Source organism: Eschscholzia californica, unplaced genomic scaffold (genome assembly GCF_041429995.1).
Source record: "Eschscholzia californica isolate CP2 unplaced genomic scaffold, dmEscCali1.0.p SCAF_1, whole genome shotgun sequence".
NCBI classification, from domain to species: Eukaryota; Viridiplantae; Streptophyta; class Magnoliopsida; order Ranunculales; family Papaveraceae; genus Eschscholzia; species Eschscholzia californica.
The window spans coordinates 23,645,663-23,665,515 of NW_028238198.1; the positions used below are offsets into that span (position 1 = coordinate 23,645,663).

At 39.1% G+C, this 19,853-nt stretch overlaps 1 long non-coding RNA gene across 1 annotated transcript; it reads left to right on the top strand.

The window, feature by feature from the left end:
- The first annotated feature begins 5,511 nt into the window (after positions 1-5,511).
- On the top strand, positions 5,512-7,138 carry LOC147565271 (uncharacterized). Its single transcript, XR_015230146.1, has 2 exons — positions 5,512-6,166; positions 6,517-7,138. It is a non-coding gene; the product is annotated as an uncharacterized LOC147565271 (long non-coding RNA).
- Positions 7,139-19,853: the final 12,715 nt, after the last annotated feature.

Below are 19,853 nucleotides of genomic sequence, written 5' to 3' on the forward strand. Positions count from 1 at the left end.
CTTAGGTTCTCGGTTGTGTTCATTTCGGCCCTGAACATTCCCGATTTCATGTGTGCTTTAGAGAAGTCGGCCTAGACGACCTTCTCACGGAACCGACATCAATTCACACACATATAGGTTATCCGTAATAAGGTATCCTGCTATACCTCACGTTAGAATCAAGTTCTAAGTTTTCGGATTTATTAAAAGCTTAATGCTTAACCTCTCAATGCAGGTAACACTGTTGTCATCCTAGGACTGGGTAAGAGATAGAAATCTCTTACAGTGTTACTGTCGAGTCAGGATATAGCTTCAGTTGCCCTTTGAACCTAGATCGTGGGATCTCCAGTCATCTAGGTAGGGTTTCACCATGCCTTTACTCATTTACTTTAGGCGTTAGCCCCATTCCCCTTGATGATGCAACTACTAACTCTCTAGATAACCCTTTTGTAAATGGATCCGCTAGGTTATCTTTGGATCTTATATAATTATAGTTATGATCCCTTCAGAGAGAAGTTGCTTAACGGTATTATGTCTCCGACGAATGTGTCGAGACTTACCGTTGTACATCTTGCTTTGTGCCAGTGCAATCGCTGCTTGGTTATCGCAGTGTATGTTGATTGCAGGCACCGGCTTTGGCCATATTGGAATATCTTCATGGAATTGTCGCAGCCATTCTGCTTCTTCCCCTGCTTTATCTAGAGCTATGAATTCTGAATCCATTGTCGATCGAGCAATGCACGTTTGCTTCGAAGATTTCCAAGATATGGCAGCCCCTCCCAGTGTAAACACATATCCACTGGTTGACTTAGTGTCGTCGGTATCTGATATCCAATTTGCATCTGCATATCCCTCTAAGACTGCGGGATATGTGGTATAATGGAGTCCGTACTCCTTCGTCTTTCTTAGATACCGTAACACTCTCGTTATGGCGTTCCAATGTGTGTTATTCGGGTTACTCGTAAATCTACTTAGCTTACTGACTGAGTAGGCTATGTCGGGTCGAGTACAGTTCATTAGGTACATCAGACTTCCAATGATCCGAGAGTACTCTAATTGTCTTACTGCGTTCCCCGTATTCTTCATTAAATGAATACTTAGATCTATCGGAGTATTCGCCATTTTTAGGTCATTTTTGCTGAATTTTTCTAAGATTTTCTCAACGTAATGTGTTTGAGATAAACTTATCCCTTCAGCAGTCTTGGAAACCTTAATTCCAAGAATGACCTCCGATTTCCCTAAATCTTTCATGTCGAAAGTTTTTGAAAGCATCTTTTTAGTTGTATTAATGACATCTAAATTATTTCCCATAATTAGCATGTCATCTACATACAAACATAGAATAACACATCCTTTCGCAGTTACCTTTGTATAGACACATTTATCACATTCGTTGATCTTGAATCCGTTTGATAATAATGTGTCATCAAACTTTAAGTGCCACTGCTTTGGAGCTTGCTTTAGCCCATATAGTGATTTCACTAATCTACACACTTTCTTTTCTTGTCCCGGAGCTATGAACCCTTCTGGTTGGTTCATATAAATCTCTTCTTCGAGTTGTCCGTTTAAGAAAGCGGTTTTCACATCCATCTGATGAATTTCTAGATTATATAAGGATGCTATAGCTACTAACACTCTTATTGAGGTGATTCGACTAACTGGAGAATAGGTGTCGAAGTAATCTAACCCTTCTTTTTGTCGGAATCCCTTTGCGACAAGTCTTGCTTTGTACTTGTCTATAGATCCATCGGGTTTCAGTTTTCTTTTGAAAATCCATTTGCAGCCTAGAGGCTTGCAACCTGGTGGGAGGTCTACTAGCTCCCATGTATGATTTTGCATGATGGATTCTATTTCACTATTAACAGCTTCTTTCCAGAATGGAGCTTCTGGAGTAGCCATTGCTTCTGTGAAAGTTTGAGGTTCATTTTCTACCATATAGGTTATAAAATCAGGACCAAATGTCTTAGCTTTCTTTGTTCTTTCGCCTCTTCGAGGTTCGAGTGTTGTTTCCTCGATTTCCATATCATCTTCTTTAGATGTTTCTAGATTTTCCTCTTCCTCATCTCTTACACGTTTTCTACTTTCAGATGAGACTTCTGAATTCTGTTTGAAAGGAAATATGTGTTCAAAGAATTTAGCATCTCTCGATTCCAGAATGGTGTTTACGTGTATATCTTCGGTTTCAGACTTCTGTACTAGAAATCTATAGGCGCTACTATTTGTGGCGGGCCCTATGTATACACAGTCCACAGTTTTAGGTCCTATCTTGACCCGTTTAGGAGGAGGAACTAATACCTTTGCTAGGCACCCCCACACTTTCGAGTATTTAAAAGACGGCATCCTTCCTTTCCATAATTCATATGGAATTTTACCGGTTTTTCTATGGGGTAACTTATTTAATAAGTGATTAGCCAATAATATCGCCTCCCCCCACAAGTTCTGAGGTAAACCAGAACTTATTAAGAAAGCGTTCATCATTTCTTTTAATGTTCTGTTTTTCCGCTCTGCTACACCATTTTGTTGAGGTGTATAAGGAGCCGTCGTTTGATGAACTATGCCATTCTTCGCACATATCTCGGCGAAAGGAGATTCATACTCTCCCCCTCGATCACTTCTCAAAGTCTTAATCTTTTTATTAAGTTGAGTTTCCACTTCGGTTTTATAAAGCTCGAACTTATCGATTGCTTCATCCTTACTTCTTTGTAAGTAAACATAACAAAACCGAGTGGCGTCATCGATAAAGGTGATGAAGTACTTTTTACCTCCTCTGGTTTGAACCATCTTTAAGTCACAAATATCACTGTGAATTAAGTCTAGAGGGTCTGTGTCTCGTTCTATTGATTTGAACGATGTCTTAGTCATCTTTGATTCTACACATGTTTGACATGTTCGTTTTGAATCAATTTCGACTTTCGGAATTAACTCTAAGTTCATTAATTTCTTTAATGACTTGTTATTCACATGTCCTAGTCTTTCATGCCAAATATTAAAAGACTTAGCAATATAAACGGAATTATTAATTTTATTAATAATAGACGCCTTTGGCGTTACAGAGGTTACATTTAGTTTAAATAACCCCCCACATAAGTAACCCTTCCCAACATACATCCCATTTTTAGACAGGACAAAGTTATTTGACTCAAAGACTAGTTTGAACCCATTCTTGCTTAGAAGAGAGCCAGAAACCAGATTCTTTCGGATATCTGGAGCATGAAGTACATCGTTCAAAGTTACTTCCTTCCCTGAAGTGAACTTTAGCTTGATCTTCCCTTTTCCTCTGACCTGGGTGGTTGAGTCGTTTCCCATGAACAAGGTTTCTCCTTCAGCTGCTTCGATATAGGAAGAAAAGAGACTTTTCTCACCACAGATGTGACGAGTTGCTCCGGTGTCGACCCACCACTCTCTCTGGTTGTTAACCAGATTAACTTCAGATACCACTGTACAGAGGTTCAAGTGTTGAAGTTTCTCAGTTACTTCTTCGGCTTCAGTAATCATAGCACATAGATTCTGAGTTTCGGTGTCTTCAACTAGCGAGGCTTGGTCATTCGCCTTCTTATGTCGTTTGTGTGGTTTGGAACAACAATCCTTAGCCAGATGGCCTCTTTTGCCACAGTTGTAACATTGGCCGATCCTCGTCTTTTTCTTCTGCTTTCCTCCGTCTTTAGACAGGTGTTTACGCTTTTTACTAGGACCGGTTTCTACGACGTTCACGTTTGAAAATCTTTCAGAGTTCTTCTCGGCAAGGCGACTGTCCTCTTCGATTCGAAGCTTTAGGATGAGTTCTTCAAGGCTCATATCCTTATTCTTGTGGCGGAGATAATTTTTGAAGTCTTTCCACCCCGGGGGTAATTTTTCAATCAGAGCTCGGACCTGGAAAGGTTCATTCGTTATCATGTTCTCTGCCTGTAGTTCCTGTAGGAGACTCTGCAATTCTTGGACTTGGGTCATAACTGGTTTTGAATCAGTCATCTTGTAGTCCAAGAATCGTCCTACGATGAACTTTTTGACACCCGCCTTTTCAGTTTTATACTTATTGATAAGGGTGTCCCACAGTTGTTTAGATGTTTCTATAACCGAATATAGATTATAGAGCCCGTCATCTAAACTGTTCAGGATATAGTTCTTGCACAAGAAGTCTTCTTGTTTCCACGCCTATATTTCAGCGGTACGCTGTGCTTCATCCTCTATTTCTGCATAGGTGGGTTTCTCTTCGGTTAAGTATTTAACCAGGCCCAATGTTGTGAGGTAGAACATCATCTTCGATTTCCAACGATTGAAGTCAGTTCCCTTGAACTTCTCTGGTTTTTCCCCATTCGTGGTGTTAGGCGGAATAACCCGTAGAGTGGTTCTTGTTCTTGCCATTTCTGAAACACACAGAAATTAAAACAAATCAATTTCTTATAACTAGAGAAATAAATGTAAAATGTCTTAAGATTGTTGTTTCTCTGTTATTAATCGATAAGTCGATTTCTCTTTGTCTTGGCTTAATTTAGACAAAGTTTCCTTTCCCTAACTTATAGAGAAATAAATAATTAAGAATAATGATTTATCAATATTCCTTCTTTCGGTTAATGTAGTCGAGGCGAGAATAGATTCTCTTTCCTTAAGACATTTTACACCCCCGTAACAGTACCAAACGTTAGGGTGAATGCCTTCGGGATACAACGACTAACCTTTCAGAATTTTAAGATGGTACTTCTATATTCTGAAAGCGGACGAACCTTTGTAAGTAGTATGAGCTCTTGGACTATATGCGGATGATGTTCTGGATGCTTCGGAAATTCAAATGTCACTTAAATCTTCTTTCCTTTCTCTTTCTAAATATTTTGGTCTAACCAAAACTATTAGAAGTACTTGCTAATTAGATATTCTAGACAAACCAGAAAGTTCTAATTACTTATGAGAGAAGAGAAGAAGAGAATGAATTGAATTGATGAAAAATGAAGTGAGTTTGGGTGGTATTTATAGGAATTGAGTGGTCACATTGGTTTGGGACACATCTCTAGTGTTTTGGGGACACATCTCTAGAGTTTTGGGACAAAACTCTTGGTTTTTTAGGGACACAACTCTTTGAGAAAAGTTGGTTATATAACTGGGATTTTCGGGTGGATTTTAGGCCATCAGATTCAGCTCAAAAACTCGGCCAGAATCTGATCCATTAGATCATACCGAAACCGTCCCACAGATGCAAAACCGACCGTTAGATGTGGCCTTACGCGTGCCCGAACGCGGAGAGTGAACGCCATCTGTCGGATCGCGCGCAAACCCGCGCGATGAACGCTGGCCGTTCAGATTTGAGCGCGTCCTCTTCGCGCAAATGCCCCTCAACTTGACTTGTCCTCTTTGACGATTTAGTCCTTATTTAACCGATCTTTGTCCAAACTTTAAACTTGAATTTCTCATTCATCCGGAATCGGATTCGAGTGATTCTTAGCTCTAAATTGAAGAGCTCGACAAGACGAACGCAATGGAGCGTTCCGTTTCTGAGTTTGACGAGTCGGCTCGAGCCAAAATAGGCTCCGATTCCAACAGAGTCCACAATGGACATTATTTTGAAATGAAATTATTCGGGAATCTCTTAGTCAAAATTTCTCTTTTCTCAAAATGATCTGTATTTAATGGTTTCACGTTTCACCTCTGGGGTTTGCATGGATTAGCAAAGATTTTGGAGTTCACATTGCATGAGTTGCATAGGACTGAACTTTACACAGGGGTCCAACCCTAAAAAAATATCGACATACCTTTTTAATACAATTTTTTGGCGCATAGTACTTCCATTTATAAAACCCCTCTCCATTTAAAGACGGAGAAAAAGGTGTCGCAAATACTTTAGCTTAAATATATGTAAAAGATTTTTGTGTAAAGATAAAAATAGAATTGGGATTTTGTAAAGTCATCCTACAAACTCATAAACTCAGTAACACTTTCGATTAAATCGACTTTTGTACTCATTCTATGCTCTTTTTCTTTGTAACAATTTTGCATTACTTTGACAGTTTATTCATACATTTTGACCTTGCAGACTTATATGTTGGTTATATGACTTTAATTTCTCACAAGGAAAAAATGCCCGGTATCACTACATTTGAGCTTGTCGAGGCTCGTCATATTGAAGTTATCCTAAATTTGAGGTCACAGATTGGATTCCAATCCGTCTATTATTCTCAAAGATCAATACTGAAAGGAGGTAAAGAACTACTTTTATGATTTAATTTTGATTTTGTTGTTGGGGTTCGTTTGTTCTGAAGTCTTGATATCCTCGCTATTGAACTTAAGCCCTCAGTCATACACACACTCACACCCACTATTTACATGTAATGTTTTGAATGTTGGTAAATCTCATGTGTCGGATAGGAGTAATTGGCACATCAAGGCTTTTGATAACAGGAATTCTGAAAATCTCATGTAACGTTTACCCAAATGAAATATTTATATTCTTCTTAAAAAATTTCCCAAGTTGCAGAGGGTTTTCATCAAAATAAAATCTGTAAATTTTCCATATGAATTGATTTGGTAATTGATGGATTGGAAATACAGAAGGAAAAATTCACACGGTGTACTTTTCATCGTGGACGGCAAGACATGGGGTGTCAAATGCAAGCTCCACGAAGAGAAGCCTTGTGTAGTCACTGAGGGTCCAGGGTGAGCTGATTTTGTCATGGAGAACAATTTGGAAATGGGAGATGTTTGTGCCTTCGAACCTTCTAAGCAAATACAGCAGAGGACAGCATAGTTGAATGTTATAATCTTCCGGATTGTCGAAGAGGTCACCCCCTTCACCATTTGGAAAAAAATTTAATGGAGGTAGGAAGGCAGGCAGGCAGAGAAGATGACTTGATGATAGAAGATCGAAAAATACGAGTTGGTAGTTACTTTATGACTTAAAACTGGAACCTTTTTATTGTATGTTTAACTTCTTGAAAAGTTTGAAACAAAATTTCAAATGGAACTTGGTGTGAATTTATTAGGATCGGCCCGGGTCCATCACCGACCCAGTTCTACTCGGCCACCCGAGATTCCTGTTCACTTGAATCACCTATCCATTAGATGGATAAACAGATGTTGTATAGTAGATAAATATGTTGAAATTTCTTTATGTATGCGTACATTTACTTGTATTTAATTTTACATGAAATACCAAGGGAGAAATTATTTTAAATCTTCCATCTCTATCTCGTCTCCCTCTGTCTCCCTCTATCTCCCTTTCGGTTTCACACCTTTTTTACTTGGTTAATACTCAGGTTATCAAGAGGGTTACACCTCTTTACAGAACTCCCTTTCTTAGATTTTAACATTTGTTGTTTATATGGCGTATTTGATTCAATAATCAAACTTAGCATGTGACCGTGTTCATCAAAAAAAAAAAAAACTCAGCATGTGACCTAAGTTACAATAATAACTAGTTCACCCCTTGATTTTATTTGGAAATCATGGTAGAACACTTCCGTACTGAGCTACAAGAGAAAACTATGGGATAGAACACCTCAGTTTTTTTCTTATATTTTTATATGGTAGCATTAGTTAGCTGGAGCAAATGAATGGTCTAAGTACTACAAAATAAGGTACTCTTGGTGACAGTAATTACCGTCGGTTTGTGAAATAACCGTTGGTGTATAATTTATTAATGACGCAATTAGTATGAAATCGTCGGAATCTTATTTGTCGGCGAAATTTCCTGCAGGAAACCTTCGGTAACCATATAATTAATTTCCTTATTTCTTCACATTAGCAATAGTCGATGACTATGCAGTTTTACACGGTGGTCATGTTCATCAACCAGGAATACTAACTGTTAAGGTATCTCACCAGGCCATCCAACCGATCCCATTAAGAGAGGTCCAACCGACCTCATGCAAGGCCCAACCGACTGACCCACATGCCTAAATCGGCTAGGGTTAGATATTAAGGAAGTTGTTATTTTATGTAATATTCTTGTATAAGGAAGTTTCCGAATTTCCCTAGATTACTACTATGTGTAACTTACTTGTAAAACTATAAATACCCATGTAAACCTATGAATAAAACACACGGAGAATTCTTTCTCGCATCTCTCTCTCTCCCACACGATTTCTCTTCCTCTCTCTCTGTGTTCAGTTAATTATTATTTTCTATTATCAAGAGGCGATTTACCTCTTCACATGGTATAAGAGCCAATTCAATTTTTTTTGAATATCAATTTATTTCATCATGACTACTGATATCGATTCTGGAGATTATACTCCTCATTCTCCACCTAATCCGGTGTTTGATGTTCATCACTCTGATTCACCAACTACTATTCTCATCACTCCGTTATTAACCGGAGATAACTATGCCTCCTGGTCAAGAGCTGTGAAGATGGCTCTTCGAACAAAAGATAAGTTCGGGTTTGTAGATCTATTCCCAAATCCACTTCTCCATCTCAGTTACACTCATGGGGAAGGTGTAATGATCTTGTTAGTAGTTGGATCATCAATTCTATTTCTCCGGATATCCGGTCTTCCGTTCTATACGATGATAATCTGCCGATATTTGGCGTAATCTATATGATAGGGTTTTTCAAACCAATGCTCCGAAAATTTATCAATTAAAACGGGCAATTACTTCCTTCAAACAAGAAGGACATGAAGTTTCTTCGTATTTCACTCAACTTAAATCTCTTCAAGATGAGTTACAATCTCTTTTGGTTGTTGATCCATGTATTTGTGGCCAAGGAAAATCATTACTTGATCGTTCTAATCAAGAACGTGCCATGGAATTTCTTCAAGGACTTCATGATCGATTTTCGGAAATTCGAAGTCAAGTTCTATTGATGGATCCTTTTCCTTCGATTTTGAAGATTCACTCACTTGTTAAGCAAGAGGAAATGCAACAAAACATCATGGCCGCTACTTCTAATCCACCGGAGGCCACTACTCTTGCCACTTCTAATGATCAACATCCCTTTCGTATGGAGAAACAACGTCCGAAACGACCGCGTCCTTTTTGTGATTATTGCCAACAACACGGTCACGTTCGGGCCACATGCTTCCAACTTTACGGCTACCCGAATCGGCAAGGTCAGATGGGCCGTCCCCGACCGAACCGACCATCGGGTCAACTCGCGACCACTGTTTCCACTACCACCGAAACCCAAAACAACATGGAGGTGCCTCTAGCAACAAGCTTATCTAATGAGCAATACCGTGGGCTGCTGTCCCTTCTTGACCAGCAACGAAATCCTGTAGGCACCCTCCAAACCGCGCCTAGCCAAATCGACCCGGGCATTAACCTCACAGGTTCGGTTAAGAATTTCTCAAGTATTTCTTTTCAATCTTCTCCTTGGGTTATCGATTCTAGCGCCGCCAAACACATTTGTTGTCGCTTATCTCGCTTCTTCTATTATACCAATGCCCCATCCAATTACTATGTCCGTCTTCCGGATGGTTCTCGCATTAAAGTTAGTCATATTGGAAATTATTTTCAAGAAACAATTTCTACTTCATAATGTTTTACACATTCCAGAATTTAAAATCAATTTAATTTCTGTTTCTCAAATCACTACTTCTCTTCGATGTCTAGTAACATTCGATTTCGCTTCTTGTGTCTTTCAGGATAAATTGACGAAAGCGACGATTGGACTTGGTGATCTCCATGATGGACTCTATTTTCTTCGCATGGATCTTAGGATATGTTCGTTTTCAGTCTAGTACTAGTCTCAATAATAAAGATGTTTCTGATATATGGCATTGCCTCCTAGGACATCCTTCTTTTACTACTTTTAAGTATTTAATTTCGAGAACTCCATGTATGAAGTTAGTTTCAGTCAATAAAATTCCGTGCGAAATTTGCCCCTTGTCCAAATTTACACGTTTACCTTTTTCATTAAGTCATACTTCTTCTTCTCGTTCTTTTGAACTTCTTCATGCCGATTATGGGGACCTTTCTCTGTCCCCTCACAATTCGATTGTCGTTATTTCCTAACTTTGGTAGACGATTTCACTAGTTGTACTTGGATCTTTTTAATGTCAAACAAATCTGACACCTTCAGATTAATCAAAAATTTTTCACGATATGTGTCAAATCAATACAATTCGTCCATCTCTCAGTTACAATCTGGACAAGGAACGATTCCTATTCCCAAAATTCAGACCATTCGTTCAGACAATGTACGAAATTTATAAACAACGATATCCAATCTTGGTTCCGCAAAAAGGGTATTATCCATCAAACTAATTGTCCTCATACTCCTCAACAAAATGGAATCGTCGAAAGAAAACATCGACACATTCTAGAGGTAGCGCGTTCTCTACGCCTTCAGGCTCATCTTCCACTCTCTTTTTGGGGTGAGTGTGTTCTAACGACAGTTTATCTAATTAATAAATTGCCCACACCCACATTAAAGGGTCTTTCTCCTCATGAAAAACTATTGGGATCTCCTCCAAAGTTTGATCATCTTCGGGTCTTTGGTTGTCTATGTTATACTCGACGACCATTGGTCAAAATCAAATTAGATTCCCGCGCTTCTCCGGAATTTTTGTCGGCTACCCACACAATCAATAGGGCTATCGCGTCTTCGACTTAACCTCTCGTAAGATAATCACATCTCGTGATGTCCTTTTTCACGAAGATAAATTCCCAATGTTGACTCCACATCCAGTTCCTCCGACTACTCCTTCACGGCCGACGGTCTTCATCCCGGATGATGGCACATTCGTTTTTCCCACCGTCTCATCTCCATCTCCTCATTCGGGTTCTCCTTCACCCTCCTACGACCAGACTGATGTACCTATCAGTACACCTTCACTAGTTAAACATATCGCCCCTGCCGCTACAGGCACCTCGGGCCAACCATCCTTCGTTCCCTCTACGAGCTCCTCCGGGCACAACCCTGATATGTCTACTCGCCCAGATTGTTCACAAATTGGCCCCATATCTATTTCTCTTGAGGCACCCTCACCGACTGAACGGGCTACGTCTCATTGGCCTACACGCGTCCGCCGCCCACCGCCACGTCTTGATGACTATATTTGTCACTCTTACCCGAATTCTAAAGCTTTATATCCTCTTACTGAGTATCTCGATTTTAAGAAACTTTCAGACTCTCACTGGATCTTTCTCAATTCGGTTATCACTAACGTTGAGCCTACTTCATTTTTTCAGGCGTGAGGCAATGGAAAAAGAAATTGCCGCTTTAGAATCCAATAACACATGGACCATTACGGACCTTCCCTCAGGAAAGAAGGGCGATCAGTTGTAAATAGGTATATAAAATCAAATTCAAAGCCGATGGCTCTATCTCACGATATAAAGCTCGTCTTGTAGCAAAGGGCTACACCCAAATCGAGGGTCTCGATTTCCATGACACCTTTGCTCCAGTCGCAAAATTGGTTACAGTCCGAGTCCTTCTCTCAATCGCAGCTGTTAAAGGTTGGTATCCTCACCGACTAGACGTCAACAATGCCTTTCTCTAGGGTGACCTCGATGAAGAGGTCTTCATGAAACTTCCTCCTGATTTTTCCAAACAGGAGGAATTTAAAGTTTGTCGTTTGCAAAAATCACTCTATGGCCTAAAACAGGCATCCCGTCAATGGTTTTCCAAATTTTCTTCTGTTTTAATCAAAAGAGGTTTCAAACAATCCCTTTCTGACTATTCACTATTCTCTCTATATACATCATCTATTCATATATATGTCTTGGTTTACCTGGACGACATTATCATCACCTGAAATGCCGAATCAGCCATTTCTAAACTTAAAACCTTTCTCCACAACACTTTTTCTCTTAAGGATTTAGGTCGTCTTCAATATTTTTTAGGAATTGAAGTTTCGCGATCATCCAAAGATATCTTTCTCTGTCAACGAAAATACGCTCTGGATATCATTAAACGCCCAGGCCTTTCGCCTGTCGTCCTTCTCCGTTTCCAATGGAACAAAAGCTCCGTCTCAGTCCTTCCGATGGCGATCCTCTTCCAGATCCCACTATTTACAGACGCCTCATTGGCCGTCTTTTGTATCTTACCGTAACATCCTGATATCAGTTACGCAGTTAACAATCTTAGTCAATTTCTCCAAAAGCCTAGCACTACTCACCTAGATGTTGCTCATCGCATTCTGCGATATCTCAAAGGATCTATTTGCCATGACCTTCTCCAATCTTCATCCAGTTCTCTCTATATAACTGGATACTGTGACTCTGACCGGACTGGATGTCCCTCCACTCGTCGTTCTACCAAGGATATTTCACTATGTTGGGTTCTAGCCCACTCTTTTGGAAATCCAAGAAGCAACCTACAATTGCTAAATCATCTGCCGAATCAGAATATCGTGCGCTAGCATATCTTACCAGTGAGCTTCAATGATTGAAGTATCTGCTTAAGAATTTTGGTATTGATCATTCTTCTCCCATGACTGTTCACTGTGATAATAAAGCTGCTCTTCACATTGCCGATAACCTAGTTTTCCATGAACGAACAAAGCATATTGAGATTGACTGTCACTTCGTTCGAGAAAAGATCAAAGCAAATATCATCGCTCCTTGTTTTACACCAACTTCTGAACAACTTGCGGATATTTGTACGAAACCACTTAGAGCGGATGGGTTCAAGAAGATTATTGGCAAGTTGACCATCACGTCCCTTTCTGCTCCAACTTGAGAGGGAGTGTTAAGGTGTCTCACCAGGCCATCCCTTTCTGCTCCAACTTGAGGGGGAGTGTTAAGGTATCTCACCAGGCCATCCAACCGAGCCCAGCAAGAGAGGTCCAACCGAGCCCAGCAAGAGAGGTCCAACCGAGCCCAGCAAGAGAGGTCCAACCGAGCCCAGCAAGAGAGGTCCAACCGAGCCCAGCAAGAGAGGTCCAACCGACCTTATGCAAGGCTCAACCAACTGACCCACATGCCTAAATCGGCTAGGGTTAGATATTAAGGAAGTTGTTATTTTATGTAATATTCTTGTATAAGGAAGATTCCCAATTTCCCTAGATTACTGTTATGTGTAACTTACTTGTAAAACTATAAATACCCATGTAAACCTATGAATAAAACACACAGAGAATTCTTTCTCCAATCTCTCTCTCTCACCCACACGATTTCTCTTCCTCTCTCTCTGTGTTCAGTTAATTATTAAATTCTATTATCAAGAGATGATTTACCTCTTCACACTAACCATCATTGTCGTTGGCGATTGGGTATGTATACATTTCACTCATTAACAAAAATCATTTCTTCACCGTTACTTCATAATAAGTCGAAATATGTCGATTGTAGGTACTTTTCCTTTTTAACTAGCTGCAACTTATGCAACTGCAGAAGTTAAAGATCTCTTCCCGGATCTTGAAGGCTCATTCTGTCCTCAAAGGTTTTGTACTAGGTATCAACTATCGTCGATTATGGTTTTCTTATCTTGGTTACCAACTACTACTTCTTCTCTTCTCAATCTTTGGCTACTCCGAACCCTATGCCACTCGTCTCCTTATTTTTAAGTGATTCGAAATTTGTTCGGAATTTTAAAATTTCTAGAGTGGGGTGCTAACGTTGTACTTAAAACTATTTAGTCATCTTCATCTTAACAGAAATGTTACTTTCTAAAAGGTTGTATTGGGTCTCGAAGTCTAAGAGCAAATCCAATGTACGGGTGTTCACAATTTTGGGAGTCTATGAATTTTGGGAGCACCTGACTTTTCCAATTGTGCTGTCAGGCTCCCAACATGGTCTCCCAATCCAAAATAATGTAGGTGTGTGATGTACGTGTGTGGAATTTTGATTTCAATTTTCAACTATGAAATTATTGGCTGTAAGGGTCCGTTTAATACATAAGTAAATCACGTCGGGATATAGATTTTCGTAAGAAAATTAAGGTTTAGACGTTTGATTCAACTACAAACGTTAACAAACCGATTTCCGGTAAGGAAAAAAAGTTGGAAAAAGAGGTTCAAAATTTTACCACATATTACATGGTAAAATGGTTTTCCCACCCTCCCCATGTTGTTCTAACTGGATTCATGATGGATGATGGTTGGAACTCTTGTAGTGATTGAGTCACTTAAAATGGAAAACCTAATCTCCGTTTATTTCTCCTTATCAAAATATTATGAAGTCATTCATGTTTGTATACAGATTATGCCCAAATTTAATTTGTGGGTTTGTTTCTTGAGGTTCTTATTACCCATTTCTGTTATTTGCTTTTGGTGATACCAGTAAAAATAAATCGAACTCGAAAACTAGATATGTGTCTAGGGATGTTTTGTGTCCCTAACGTTAAAGAAGAACAAAACTTAAACTGATGTGATTAAGGTCGATTTGCATCCACTCTCTGCATCTCTACTGATCTGCTATCTCTCATTCTACCGATCTGCTCTCTCTCTCATTCTACCTATTTGCTCTTGCTTTCACTGTATGGATTTGGACCCATCGGTATTTAAGATGAGATGAAGGCACCCCCTGAGAGCCCAAATAATATCATTTTCTAAAGACACCCTTATTTTCCTACATTCCTACAAAACACTTAAAACTTGATCTCCACCAACAAACTTGACTTTCTCTCCCATTAGACATAGTTAGTTTTCACATCCAAATACTTACTCACATACGTTAGAAAATGGGTTGAAAAAAATCGATTTTTCGATGTTTGGTTGGTACAAAATGGTGGAAAGTAGATTTCCCATGGTGAAATTAAGTTGGAAAAAACTCTAACAAATTTTTCTACCCTTATGTTACGCTCCCTCTCCTCCCTTACGCGGATCTCTCGTTCTCTCTCGCACATACTCTATCCTTCTACTCTGAATTTTTTTTTTCTCTCTCTCTCTCATCAACTCAAAGCAGAAACAAAGCCTTCAAATCTCCTCTATGAATACAAATCATTGTATCCTTGAAATCGATTTTGGGAAGACCACTGAAAATTTACCAAGGCCCACATATCATCTCTTTCTCTCTCTCTCTCTCTCTCTCTCACTCTTCTCTTACTCTTGTGAAATCGTACAGAGAAAGTTTCTCTCAATTTTGGGATGGAGTATTCATCTCTCCCAATCTGTTCATGGACTGAAATCTCAAGTACGACAAAGAACAATGAAGATGATTTACCTCTTCACACTAACCATCATGGTCGTTGGCGATTAGGTATGTATACATTTCACTCATTAACAAAAATCATTTCTTCACCGCTACTTCATAATAAGTTCGAATATGTCGATTGCAAGTACTTTCCCTTTTTCACTAGCTGCAACTTTTGCATCTGCAGGAGTTAAAGATCTCGTACCAGATCTTGAAGGCTCATTCTGTCCTCAAAGGTTTTGTACTAGGTATCAACTATCGTCGATTATGGTTTTCTTATCTTGGTTACCAAGTGCTACTTCTTCTCTTCTCAATCTTTGGCTACTCCGAACCCTATGCCACTCGTCTCCTTATTTTTAAGTGATTCGAAATTTGTTCAGAATTTTGAAATTTGTAGAGTGGGGTGCTAACGTTGTACTTAAAACTATTTAGTCATCTTCATCTTAACAGAAATGTTACTTTCTAAAAGGTTGTATTGGGACTCGTAGTCTAAGAGCAAATCCAATGTACGGGTGTTCACAATTTTGGGAGTATGAATTTTGGGAGCACATGACTTTTCCAATTGTGCTGTCAGGCTCCCAACATGGTCTCCCAATCCAAAATTATGTAGGTGTGTGATGTACGTGTGTGGAATTTTGATTTCAATTTTCAACTACGAAATTATTGGCTGTAAGGGTCCGTTTAATACATAAGTAAATCACGTCGGGATATAGATTTTCGTAAGAAAATTAAGGTTTAGACGTTTGATTCAACTACAAACGTTAACAAACTGATTTCCGGTAAGGAAAAAAAGTTGGAAAAAGAGGTTCAAAATTTTACCACATATTGCATGGTAAAATGGTTTTCCCACCCTCCCCATGTTGGAAAAAGAGATTCATGATGGATGATGGTTGGAACTCTTGTAGTGATTGAGTCACTTAAAATGGAAAACTTAATCTCCGCTTATTTCTCCTTATCAAAATGTTATGAAGTCATTCATGATTGTATACAGATTATGCCCAAATTTAATTTGTGGGTTTGTTTCTTGAGGTTCTTATTTACCCATTTCTGTTATTTGCTTTTGGTGATACCAGTAAAAATAAATCGAACTCGAAAACTAGATATGTGTCTAGGGATGTTTTGTGTCCCTAACGTTAAAGAAGAACAAAACTTAAACTGATGTGATTAAGGTCGATTTGCATCCACTCTCTGCATCTCTACTGATCTGCTATCTCTCATTCTACCGATCTGCTCTCTCTCTCATTCTACCTATTTGCTCTTGCTTTCACTGTATGGATTTGGACCCATCGGTATTTAAGATGAGATGAAGGCACCCCCTGAGAGCCCAAATAATATCATTTTCTAAAGACACCCTTATTTTCCTACATTCCTACAAAACATTTAAAACTTGATCTCCACCAACAAACTTGACTTTCTCTCCCATTAGACATAGTTAGTTTTCACATCCAAATACTTACTCACATACGTTAGAAAATGGGTTGAAAAAATCGATTTTTCGATGTTTGGTTGGTACCAAATGGTGGAAAGTAGATTTCCCATGGTGAAATTAAGTTGGAAAAAACTCTAACAAATTTTTCTACCCTTATGTTACGCTCCCTCTCCTCCCTTACGCGGATCTCTCGTTCTCTCTCGCACATACTCTATCCTTCTACTCTGAATTTTTTCTCTCTCTCTCTCTCTCTCTCTCATCAACTCAAAGCAGAAACAAAGCCTTCAAATCTCCTCTATGACTACAAATCATTGTATCCTTGAAATCGATTTTGGGAAGACCACTGAAAATTTACCAAGGCCCACATATCATCTCTTTCTCTCTCTCTCTCTCTCTCTCTCTCTCTCACTCTTCTCTTACTCTTGTGAAATCGCACAGAGAAAGTTTCTCTCAATTTTGGGATGGAGTATTCATCTCTCCCAATCTGTTCATGGACTGAAATCTCAAGTACGACAAAGAACAATGAAGATGATTTACCTCTTCACACTAACCATCATCGTCGTTGGCGATTAGGTATGTATACATTTCACTCATTAACAAAAATCATTTCTTCACCGCTACTTCATAATAAGTTCGAATATGTCGATTGCAAGTACTTTCCCTTTTTCACTAGCTGCAACTTTTGCATCTGCAGGAGTTAAAGATCTCGTACCAGATCTTGAAGGCTCATTCTGTCCTCAAAGGTTTTGTACTAGGTATCAACTATCGTCGATTATGGTTTTCTTATCTTGGTTACCAAGTGCTACTTCTTCTCTTCTCAATCTTTGGCTACTCCGAACCCTATGCCACTCGTCTCCTTATTTTTAAGTGATTCGAAATTTGTTCAGAATTTTGAAATTTGTAGAGTGGGGTGCTAACGTTGTACTTAAAACTATTTAGTCATCTTCATCTTAACAGAAATGTTACTTTCTTTAAGGTTGTATTGGGACTCGAAGTCTAAGAGCAAACCCAATGTACGGGTGCTTACAATTTTGGGAGTCCATGAATTTTGGGAGCACCTGACTTTTTCAATTCTGATGTCTAGGCTCTCAACAAGGACTCCCAATCCAAAATTATGTAGGTGTGTGATGTACGTGTGTGGAATTTCGATTTTAATTTTCAACTACGAAATAATTGGGGCTGTAAGGGTCCGTTTAATACATAAGTAAATCACGTTGGGATATAGATTTTTGTAAGAAAATTAAGGTGTGGTCGTTTGATTCAACTACAAACGTTAACAAACCAATTTCCGGTAAGGAAAAAAGGTTGGAAAAAGAGGTTCAAAATTTTACCACATATTACATGGTGAAATGGTTTTCCCACCCTCTCCATGTTGTTCTAACTAGATTGATGATGGATGATGGTTGGAACTCTTGTAGTGATTGAGTCACTTAAAATGGAAAACCTAATCTCCATTTATTTCTCATTATCAAAATATTATAAAGTCATTCATGTTTGTATACAGATTATGCCCAAATTTAATTTGTGGGTTTGTTTCTTGAAGTTCTTATTTACCCATTTCTTTTATTTGCTTTTGGTGATACAAGTAAAAATAAATCGAACTCGAAAACTAGATATGTGTCTAGGGATGTTTTGTATCCCTAACGTTGAAGAAGAACAAAACTTAAACTGACGTGATTAAGGTCGATTTGCATCCACTCTCTGCATCTCTACTGATCCGCTATCTCTCTTTCTGCTGATCTGCTCTCTCTCATTCTACCTATTTGCTCTTGCTTCTCTTTATGGATTTGGATCCGTCGGTATTTAAGATGAGACGAAGGCACCCCCTGAGAGCCCAAATAATATCATTTTCTAAAGCCACCTTTATTTTCCTACATTCCTACAAAACACTTAAAACTTGATTTCAAACCAACAAACTTGATTTCTCTCCCATCAGAAATAGTTAGTTTTCACATCCAAATACTTACTCACATACGTTAGAAAATGGGTTGGAAAAATCGATTTTTCGATGTTTGGTTGGTACAAAAAGGTGAAAAGTAGATTTCCCTTGGTGAAATTAAGTAGGAAAAAACTCTAATAAAATTTCCTACCCTTATGTTACGCTCCCTCTCCTCCCTTACACGGATCTCTCGTTCTCTCTCGCACATACTCTATCCTTCTACTCTGAATTTTTTTTTCTCTCTCTCTCTCTCATCAACTCAAAGCAGAAACAAAGCCTTCAAATCTCCTCTATGACTACAAATCATTGTATCCTTGAAATCGATTTTGGGAAGAAGACCACTGAAAATTTACCAAGGCGCACATATCATCTCTTTCTCTCTCTCTCACTCTTCTCTTACTCTTGTGAAATTGCACAGAGAAAGTTTCTCTCAATTTTGGGATGGAGTATTCATCTCTCCCAATCTGTTCATGGACTGATTTCACAATTTTAAAACCCAAAGCCCAGTTTCACAATTTTATATGGATTCAATTCTCAAACATCAACTACATTAACTATATATCTTAGAAGATTTCTGAATATTCAATTTCACAAGATGACAGGAATCGAGATGACCCGAAAGAACAAGAGACCTTTAACGGAAGTAATCATCTCTGTATCTCCCTGAAATTGCATACCCTAGTTAAGATTCTTATTTGGGCGCCCTAATTTATTAGGTTATTTCCCAAATGGCCCCCAACTTTGTGGCCGGTTTCCTGCCTAGCCCCCTACTTTGTCAAAAATACCCAGACGACCCCCTTTTTCACTTACCATTATAACACCGTTAACCAGTCAAAATTTCTCTCACTTCCATCTCATCACCTCTCTCTGCCACCTCATCTTCTCGCCACCTCATCGTCTTCTCCGGCAAGGTCGCCGGCCGACGACCTTCAAATATATATTATTTTTATATTCTCTCTCCTCTCTCTCTAAAACAAAAATTCTTTTTTTTTTATCATCTCTCTCTTTCTACACACTCCGGCGAAGGGAAAACCTTCGCCGGAGTACCTTGATCTGTTAAGAGAATAGACCTACTGCGGCGAAGGGTTTCCCTTTGCCGGAGTGTGTATAAAGAGAGGGAGGAGAGATGCTAATTTTTTTTTTTTTAATATTTATATGTCACCGGCTGGAAAGTTGGCAGGTCGGCGACCTTGCTGAAGAAGACGATGAGGTGGCGAAAAGACGAGTTGGCAGAGAGAGGTGATGAGATGGAATAGAGAGAAATGTTGACTGGTCAACGGTGTTTAACGGTAAGTGATAAAAGGGCCATCTGGGTATTTTTGACAAAGTAGGGGGCTAGGCAGGAAACCACTCATAAAGTTGGGGGCTATTTGGGAAATAATCCTTTTTTATTCCTAGTCCATTAGGTTCTGCAAAACCCTGGTTGCAAGCCACTTGGGCACCGGATCAACATCTCTGTGTTTTTGTAGTTTAGTATCTCCCTAACTGCAAGCAATTATG